We start from the raw sequence: 9,355 nt of genomic DNA on the forward strand, positions 1-9,355 counted from the left end.
TGTTAGGTTTCAGTCTCACTTTGGTCCTGTCTTTACTAACTGTCCTTCCACTCTTCAATTTAAAATGGGAATGTTTATTGTTTTTGTCATTATACATTGTAAGTATCTAAGTTTCTAAAATTGCTCTTTATACAAGTTCACTCTTGTGGGTTTCCTTTGAGTATGAAGAGAGATTTCAAATGTTAAACTTTTATTAGACACTGTCAAAATTGTTGAAGATTATGAGACTTTTAGAAATGCACCAAATACATTTTGCTTTACGACACGAAAATGAGATTTTAGGTAGGGGTAAAAATTAGAATGTTTTTACTTAAAATGTTGTGTTTGGATATCAGGTTCTAAGGGGTAAAGTTGTCATGACTAATCTTCATTGTTTACTTGAGGTGGTTTAGAATCGCCATGGAAACACACATCTGTGTATGTCTACAAGTTTGTTTCAGGAAAGCTTTAACAAAGAGGGAAGACCCAATCTAAATTTGTCTTAGCTGAGACAGTAGAGGCTATAAATACAGTGGGGGCAAAGTAAATAGGAATTTCAGTAGCTGGGGATGTACAAGGAAACATTATATACTTTTTAATCTGGAATAATTCAATCAATGATGCATTGCTTTAGAACCAAAAGTGAAACACAGGATTATTTCTACCACCAGATGGTGTCTGTCTGCTTCTGTATACTAATTGCTATCAATAATTAAACACAGGCTTCTGATTCATATGCATAAAAGCAGTGATTCTTAAACTAAACCTTTTAAAATCACTATAGAACATTTTGTAGGTTCAGTCAAACACTGCATTCTGACTAAGTATGATTAAACACACTGATACCAAATTATATATTGATCACATAAATATCAGTGCATACAGAGAAATAATGAGAAGAATGCTTATAACTAGGAGTATTTTAATTTTAGATGATAATTTGGAAATTTTAAATGCAACATCATGCACGGCTCTTAATTCTCCCAGTTGACTTTTATCACATAGGAAATGAGTTTTGGAATTCCTTTCATAATAACAATCATTAATTATAGGCTTTGTCTAATAATCTGAAGTACATAAGCAGCAATAGCAGATTCAAATATCTTGAAAAGTGAGGCACATTGACCTGGATTTTCTCAATATTTTCTTAGCATACTAAATACAGTAAAATAACTTAAAGCTTTTTCTACTTACTTATAAGTTTATCTTTAAAAGAGAAATGAAGCTGGGCATGGTGGCACATGCCTTTAATCCCAACACTTTGGGAGGTAGAGGCAGGCGGATCTCTGTGAATTCGAGGGAAGTCTGGTCTATCTAGTGAGTTCCAGGACAGCTGGAGCTACAGGGATCCCCTGTCTAAAAAAGACTAATAATAACAACAACAACAACAACAACAACAATAATAATAATAATAATAATAATAAAAGAGAAATAAAGTATGAAGCTGTACCTCAGGCTTAAGACATTTTCTTAGCATAAGTGAGGTGCTAGACCTCACAGAAGGGTTCTAAAAGAGAAAGAGAGAGTCAGTGAGAGATCTAAAGAGACATGAACTCTATAAATCAAATAGAGAAATTCCAAAAGTTAATTTGAATTGAATATAATATTGCAATATTGGTTTTAAAAGGAAAGCTATATGACCATGATCCACGATTAGGCCTTTAAAAAATAACAGAGGACATGAAATGAGGGGGCGTATCAAGTGAAGGTAGAGCTGAGAGGATGTGGGGAGAGGTTCTAAATATGATCAAAATACAATGTATGAAAATCTGAAAGATACAAAAAAATTAAGGAAGTTTCTTAACTACATAGATAATTTGTATCATCACCTAGATTTTCGAGAAGAGGGTTCAAGGATCTCTGAGGTCTCAAACGACTCTAAAATTGTGTGATTCTAATACATATTACGAGACTCATAGCTCCCTGAAAGGAAGTCACATCAGTATAAGTGGGAACTGAAATTGCTCATAGGATAAAGAAGTAACACTTGATGATTCATTCATTTCCAGTCATTCATCTGCAGATTCATTGACTAATGCAGACGCTTTATGCAGCCAGCCTCATCATCCTCCATCAAAGCCATTAGATGATGCAACCTGTACACAGGTCACTATTATGAGTCATGTATTTCATTGTGCTTGAGGAGGCAATAAGTGTTGAAAATATTTATCTGTGGAAAAGGGCACTGTTCTTTATAAAAATAGACAAATGAACATTTTTATTGCTAAATTGTTCACTGCTATGAACATCATATTCTTAAGTTACTAAGTTGATTAGTAACAGCATATGAGATAAAGAACAGATAATCCTCTTTTAAAGCTTTTGTTTTCACGGGCCTCCAAATACTCTGCAGTATGTTTGACATGCCACATTTAATTAATTCCTTTTGCTTCTGTCTGTTTATTTTGTGACCAGGTTGCTAGACCTAGACTAGAAGTGAATTAAGTAGAGGAATAAATAGCATAGCCCTTGGTTTCAAGGACAAAGGAATCAGAAAATGAATTAGTTGCCATCACAACTGAGGTTACTCAGTGTATTAGTTAATTTTCTGCTGCTGTGATTAAAATACCTTCACTAAGGGAACTTATACAAGGAAGACTTTATTTGAGCTTGAGGTTCCAGAGTGATTAGAGTCTGTCCTGCTGGAAAGGAATGGTGGCAGGAAGTGTCCAGAGCAGGAGAGGAGCACTTACAGCTTCAAACAAGCACAAGAAGTAGAGAATCGAATCGGAACTCTGGCTGAGCTTAAGAATTCTCTAAGACTACCCCCCCCCCAGTGACATGCTTCCTCCTCCAGCAAGGCCACACATTCTATCTCCCAAAGATCTCCCAAAACAACACCACTGACTGGGAACAAAATGTCCAAATACTTGGAGCCTATGAGGGACATTCTCATTCAAATTACCACACTCAGTTTCATGAGAGTTTTACAGTGCACCCTCAGAGGGCTTGTTAATCCCTGTGTCCTCCTTTGACCCATTGCTAAGGAGAAAGGAGGTAAACAGAGAGAGGACTCTCTACTGTGCTTCATGCTGACCTTGTGGTTACTTGTGAAACTGACCTGATATCAAACAACTATTAAATATGATGATGAGTTACCCTTGAAAAGGGTAAAGAATTAATTATAACAGGAGTAATTTAGATACACAATAAATCCTAAATGTCTAGAAGACATCAAAGATAAAATGCAAGTCTGTCCATACCAAGTTTAATGTGGTACAAATGGACCATATTTGAAGGGGATACCATATTTTTATTTTTCTAGTAGTGTATAAGAGAGTGAATTTTCAATGAATGCTGTTACAAAGTAAGTGAAATGGAGAAAACATAGCAATTAATAAAGTGCACCTAATTTATGCTTGCTAAGACCCATTCCAAGCATGACATCTCTGCCCTTTCAGTATCATTTTACATTCTTCTCATTAGGTCTTCAAATTCTTCCTAATAATTATTTACAATGAAAATACTTGATTTTGTGTTTCAAAAACTTTTAAAAATGTATATGAAGTTTTGCTATCATTTTAGGTTGAAGAAAACACCCAAAATACATGTTTCAATATAAATGTATAAATATTTTATATTACTTCTTTAGAGACTTGAAATAATTGACAGAATGTGTGAGATTTTTTAATATATTGATGTGTTATGAATTTCCTAGACTACAAAAATATGAAGTATAAAGTAAAAGAATTAATTATATTAACAGGAGTAATTTAGAAGCACAATAAGTCCTAAATATCTAGAAGACATCAAAGATAAAATGCAAGTCTGTCCATACCAAGTTTAATGTGGTGCAGATGGACCATATTTGAAGGGGATACCATATTTTTATTTTTCTAACAGTGTATAAGAGAGTGAATTTTCAGTGAATACTGTTACAAAGTAAGTGAAATAGAAAAAACATAGCAAGAATCTGTGCAAAAGTTTTATCAATTGGGTCACTGTGAGTCTACCAAGACTTGAGAAGAGAAAGTAAAGTCTAAGATATATGCACAGTTATAGTCACATTCCCATTCATGCTGCTGCCCAGGAAGGAAGGAACAGTATTAATAAGTTCATAAAGGCCATTTTAACTAAATAGACGAAGTGCAAGCCCACATATTAGGATGAAATATTTGTATACTGATATGCTCTGGAAAGAGTTCTCAACAGTGTTCTTTCCAAATTTATAGTGTAGTTTTGAGTGAATGAGTTTCTTTTGAACTACTAAGAACACTTATCTGAATGGGGAATTTGAGTAAAATGGGAGTGATAAAGAGCCCATAACAAGGAGACACACTTGAGACACTGATCCTGGATCATGTTTAGAAGTCATATCATGGAGAAGAAAAACATGGGGATTACCTCCCTTGATGATAACTATAATACTTTAATAACTGAATTTGAAAAGGACTCAATAGCTTTCAACAACTGAACATTCATAAAGTAAAGGGAATTACTCTAACAGATACTTCATTTATTGTACACCCTGCTTAAAACCTAGTGACAATTGCTTTCTATTGCATGTTGTAAATTGCCTCCCTACATTACATATTTCAAGTGGTACAAATTTATTTTTTTCTTTTTTTCCTGAGTAAATATTCCCAATTTTTATCTGTGAATTTATCATCAACTATCACTTCTAAGGTTTTAGTTTTGACATGTGTGCTGGCTTTTGTTATCTTCACACAAACTGGAGACACCTGGAAAGAAGGAACCTCAATTGAGGAATTTCTTCAATAAGAATAGCCTATGGGCCTGGTTTTTGATTTTCTTGATTGCTAACTAATGTAGGATGGCCCACCCCACTGTAGAAGGTACCTTCCCTTGGCAGATGGGCCACAGCTATATAAAAAGTAACTGAGCAAGTCAAAGGAGGAAGCTGGTAAGCAGCTTCCCTCCATAGTTCCTGCCTCCAGATTCCTGCATTGGCTCCCCTCTATGACGGAGTATAGCCTATAAGCCAAGTTAAACCTTACTTCACCTAAGTTTTTTGGTCAGGGTGTTTTATCACAATAATAGAGACACAAACTAGAACCACATGAGAGTCAATGAAGTGCTTAAAAAGCAACAAACGAGGTCACAAGCTGTAAGGAGGAAACTACTGCTATTATTTTGTTAAAGGTACATAGCATTAAACCAACTGCTAATGACTTTTTTCTCATACACATAAATTTGTGCATCTCTCATCTCTTACCAAGGAAGCTTCTTTTTGCAGTAGATGGCAATTAATAAACAGACCCTTAACTGGGTTACATGCAGAGAACAATAGAATGTGAATTGTTCAGATTTAAAGAGGGTATCTCTGTCAGACTCCTCCCCCAAAGGCTCAGGAGGCATCAGGGAAGAGATGGTAGAACACTGTAAGAGTCAGAGTTGGTGGATGACTACAGGGTAACAGTATTTTGTGGCTACAACAGAGCAGTTGTGTATATGAATCCACAGTGGTTTGATAACACACACCATACCTATGCAAGCCCAAGCTGGACAAAATCTCAGCATGGAAAGAAGAGGAGGGCAGGAAGCCCCAACACCAGCTTGAGGAACTACTGACAACTGATAGCTGTTGGAGAGGGACAGTCAGTTTTCTTTAAGAGTGTGATACCTGGTAGGTTGATTATACTCCAGGTGATGTACCCACACCCAAGAGTATTTGGGGAATATAAATTAAATTACATGGGACTTAAAAACTGAGGACATAAAGTGCAAGATGGTAGAGAGATGGGAAGGAATATAAAATGTAAGGATTGTCTAAATGTGATCAGCATAAATCATGAAATTCTCAAAGCATCAATAAAATATTACTTAAAATTTAAAAAGCCACAAGGGTAATGACCTTCATTCTTGTCTTCTGAAAGCGACCTTTGTTTTCAAGATTCTCCTGTAATTTTTTTTAGCTGTTCCCTGACTTCAAAATATCCGTGAATGGAACTTTTGGTCATATGGAAGAGTCACATGAAAGACAAATTCAAGAAATATCAAGGCAGGGGCAATCTTTACAAAAATTGTTCCAAATGTCCTTCAAAAGAGCAACCTGCTTTCTTTAGAAGGCTCATTACTTTTTATATAACTTTGTAAATATAGGAAGTTATACTAAATTAAGTTACAAGGTCTCCCTGAAAGAAGTAACTGTACAAAGCTATTATGACACAATATGGAAATTAACAAAATTACCTAAGTTCTAGCAGAATCAGAGAAAAAAACTAGTAGGACAAAGGTAAATAAATAGGGATGGCAAAGATTGTGTTGTGCAATACCTTTTTCCATGTGGAACTTTGTATGACAAAATTCTGGAAATTCTGAATGCCTGGAAAGAATGAAGAAGAGAAAGGAAAAATATAAACAATGAACAGAGACATTTTGAAGATAGTTTTTTTCTTCATTTTTAATCACAGACCACCCATGAGTAAAACTGTCTTACCCTATCTAACTTGGGGAAGTTGGTAAAATTAGGTACTAGAGCTGTAACTGGCTTTTACAAATCTTCTATTCCATTTAATATTTTAGCATTCTTCTTAAAAAAAGCAGTAAAAAGGAAATTATAGATAGAAAAGAGGATAATGATAGAAAGCTTTAAAAGTTTAGAGAATGGAGTATAGAATAGAATTTTTCATTTCTCCATGTCCCCATAGCAATTTCAACCTAGAATGTGGTAACAAAGTCTGTTTACTGGATGGAATGTGAGTTTCTCAAAGACAAAGGTCATCACACATATTTATAATATAATACACCACATTTTCCAAAAAACATTTATATTGCTATCTATGCTTCATATGAACATGTTGATTTTCTTTATTAATCTGTAAATAAAGGGCCAAACAGAAGTTTAAAATTCTAGAAATGACTATGACTTTTAGATTCAGAAAAAGTAATTTCAACCCAAATCCCAGATGTATTTTATAAATATAGACAAGTTAACTGTAAAATACAGTAAACAGCAAAAGACACAGTATAGCCTGAATTTTTGAAAAAAAAAGAACATTATTGGAGGATCAGTATATATCAAAACAAAGACAATGTGGTATGGGCAAAAAGATAGACACATAGATTAATATCACAGAAATATGCCTATGAAAAATGAACATTTCATTTTAAGAAAGCTTACAAACCTATATCTTTTGGGTAAATAGTGTGGGTTGTAGAAAAACTAGTAATTCTTTTTGTTGTTTTGTTGATTTTTAGGTAGGGTTCCAGTAGCCCCTTCTGATCTAAATCTCACAATCTAGACCAGGCTGACCTAAATCTCACAGAAATCCTTCTGCCTCTGCCTCTGCCTCTGGAGTCCTGGGATTAAAGGACTGTGCTATCATGCCCAGCTGGGTAATTCTTATTTAGGCAAAAATGAACCTAAATCCAAAGTTCATACCTTATTTAAAAACTCCGGTTTGATTATATGTTTAAATGGGAATGAATATAAACACATAATATATATTATATAATGCTATATGTGAATATAAATGCATGTGTTTGCATTGATTGTGTGTGTGTGTGTGTGTGCGAGAGAGAGAGAGAGAGAGAGGTTTTATGACTGCTATTTAAAGTTGAGTCCTTATAAATACCAACAGGATGATCCATAAAATAGAACAATAATGGACAGGCACGGTGGTGCACGCCTTTAATCCCAGCACTTTGGAGGCTGAGGCAGGCGGATCTTTGTGAGTTCGAGGCCAGCCTGGTCTACATAGTGAGTTCCAGGACAGCTGGGGCTACAAGGAGACCCTTTCTCAAAAAAGACACACAGGCACAAAAAATAGAACAATAACATATTGCACTTTTTCAAAATTTAAAACTTTCTTTTCCCTTAAAGTAGTATCAAGATGAAGCATAGACAAGCTAATAGTGGCAAAAATTCTCACTAGCTCATAAATGCAACATCTATATATTCATACTTCTCTAGAATATATTTTTTGAGAATCTCAAAAAATAACAATAATAAAATAAAGAACCCAGTGTCAGTGGGTGGATAAAGAGCTTGAGTAGATAGTTTATTTAAAAGGAATAAGAGCTAAAACATAAACACCTGAAAAAAGTGTTCAGCTTCAGTCATCAGAAAATATATATTGAAACCTTAAGATACAATTGAATAACATTTACAAATAAGAGTAAGAGTAAGCTTTAAAAAAATGTTAATAAACCCAGCTGTTGATGAGAAAGCACAAATAAGTTACTTGAACATTACTAATGGGTTTGCAGAATGGTAGGTACTTCAGAAAATGGTTTGTTTATTTCATATCAAAAGAAACATTAACCCACCATAAAATCCACAAATTTCTCTCCTGGGTATTTATTTTAGGGAAGTGAAAACTTATTTGTGCAAAATCCTAGACATATCTGTTCCTGGCATTTTGTTTACTTTTTTTCTTTTTACTACTTTTATTTTTTGCAACCTATGAAAAGTTGTTCATTGAGTATATAACAGACAAACCATGGCTAAGTTTTATTATGAAACACTACTCAACAGTAAGAGAATAAAACTATTAATACATATCTCATCTGGATAATTCCCAGGAGCTGCCATGTTCAGAGAAATCAGGCCATCAAGAAAAAGATATAGAAATAGTCTTTAAGACATTATCAAAACTGTTAAAAATCATAGTAATGGAAACAGTCATAGTTTCCAAAATTTATACATGATGTGTGAAGTGCATAGTTCTACATTTTAAATTCTGATTATAGTAAAGGTTAAATGAATCTATGAACAAATTAAAATTCAATAAATAATATATGCAGAGAAAATTAAGTAAATGTTACTATATGATATAAAATGTTAAATTTAAAAAATCTTAAAGTTAATTTCAGGACAAAATGGGCAATATACAAAGAGATAATAAAACTCAAAAATAACAGAAGAATAATCATGACTACTAATTGGTTGTTGGGAGACTACTAAATCATATATTTATAAAAATACAGAATTATATATGTTTATTATATAATGAAAATGAGGTACTAAATTGTATGTATACCTATTATATTTATTATACATTATAAATACTAAATATGTACTAAATCATGTGTATATTGCTCTATTCAAAATCACAATTCATTCTTCCTTGCCCCTGGAAATTTTTCTTTCATCCTTCATCTACTCCTCTAGCTCTTTCCTTCTCTAATATTTTCCTTCTCTACCTATGCCACCCATTTCAGCCTTCCTCCCTCACATCCTCCCTCACATATCTCTGCCTAGTCTCTTTATTCTCTATAGTCTTGCTATTCTTTGTCCATTCTCCTTCCCCAGATCATCTTTCTTTTTCTTTCTTGCTTTCTGCAGGGTGTGTGTGTACCATCATCTACCATCTATCTATCTATCTATCTATCTATCTATCTATCTATCTATCTATCTATCATCTATCTATCTATCTATCTATCTATCTAACTATCATCTATCTATCATCTA

Source organism: Nannospalax galili, unplaced genomic scaffold (assembly GCF_000622305.1).
Source record: "Nannospalax galili isolate Female #2095 unplaced genomic scaffold, S.galili_v1.0 scaffold520, whole genome shotgun sequence".
NCBI lineage: Eukaryota > Metazoa > Chordata > Mammalia > Rodentia > Spalacidae > Nannospalax > Nannospalax galili.